At 36.9% G+C, this 1,543-nt stretch overlaps 1 pseudogene; it reads right to left on the reverse strand.

The window, feature by feature from the left end:
- Positions 1-710: 710 nt before the first annotated feature.
- Positions 711-1,452, reverse strand: LOC129685219 (60 kDa heat shock protein, mitochondrial-like; annotated as a pseudogene).
- Positions 1,453-1,543: the final 91 nt, after the last annotated feature.

Consider the following 1,543-nt stretch of genomic DNA (forward strand, 5'->3'; position numbering starts at 1 on the left):
AAAGAAAGAAAGAAAGAAAGAAAGAAAGAAAGAAAGAAAGAAAGAAACCGACTAGGCAAGATTCCAATACCATCAAACCAGAAGATCAGGGAAGATACCTGATAAAACAGGGTCAGATGAAAGGGGAGGAGGTCCTCCCCTATCAGGGGACTTGGAAAGGGGCAGGGAGGAGACCAGGGAGCGAGTGTGGGGTTGGGGAGGGAATGAGGGAGCGGGATACAGCTGGGACACAGAGTTAACAAAATGTAACTAAAAAGAAAAATAAAATAAAAAAATATATAACAAATATAAATATATTTAGAAAAGGAAAGAAAGTATTGATGATTCATATTACTAACAAAGCCTCTGAGCTTTTCAAGTGGTGACACAGCACTAAAATCCTGACTGTAACAGAACAGTAGAAATGCCTCAGTGATTTCAGTTGAAAGTGGGACACTGGTATATGGCTCTGGCATCCAGTATCAGGAATGTACACATGTCTTTACTCAAAATTACAATATAAATTATATTAGACATGGACAATGACAGCAGTAAACCATTACATAATATATTGTCAATGGAAACTGGTAACAGATGGTTACAGTAATCAGCCAGCCTTCTCCCTTCTCTTCAGACATTCTTTAGGTGACTTCTCTGAAGTTATTGGTGAGAAACCTGCCTTGAGCTTACTGTCATAGTTCAGTGATAAGGGCAAAATACTATTCTAGGAATTAGAACATGATACCTTCCACACCCCATCCCATTCTACCTATTATTCCCATTCCAGGTTCCTTCCCTTCTTTAGGAATTTCTGTCACTACAACATCCGATGTAGTTAGCAAGGAGGCCATCTCAGGAAACAGCATCCAGTAAAGAATCCTTTCTTGGATCAATTATTTATTTTTCCACCATGTTCACAAAGTCTCGAAGCATAGCATCATAATCAACCTCTGAGGAACTCTGCAAAATATTCTTAACTATCAAAGATCCTTCAATACCTGCATTTTTAATAATAGTCATGTCAGTAATTTTGAGTGCTCTTTTGATAATTTCTATATCTATTTTCAGGTCTTCATTAGCAGGCTTTAATGAAACCAAGGCTGGGATGCACCGAATCAGAGCCTTCTTCAACAGCTGCTCTTGTAGCATTAGGAGCCTCGGTGACTCTGACTTTCTTCTCATTCACTTCAGCATCACTTGTCATTCCAACCTTCGCCATAGCTACTCCATCTGAAAGTTTAGCATGACATTCTCTCAGCTTCTCCGTTTTATATTTCCTAGTTATGATGTCTAACTGCTCACTGACTTCTTGAATATGATTTTCAATTTGAGCTTTGTCACCTTCTTAAAAGCATGGTGTCATATTTTGTGACAAAGATATCTCTAAATTTTCCTGTCATGGGCTTGAACATCTTCAAGATTTAGATTCAACCTCTCTTCTCCAAATATGACACCACCAGTGGCAATAGCCATAACATTTTGTAATTCCGGTTATTACTTATTTTTAAACTCATAAAATTATTATTATTATTATTATTATTATTATTATTATTATTATTATTAT

This window comes from Psammomys obesus, unplaced genomic scaffold, assembly GCF_907164565.1.
Source record: "Psammomys obesus unplaced genomic scaffold, mPsaObe1.curated_primary_1811, whole genome shotgun sequence".
Classification (NCBI taxonomy): Eukaryota; Metazoa; Chordata; class Mammalia; order Rodentia; family Muridae; genus Psammomys; species Psammomys obesus.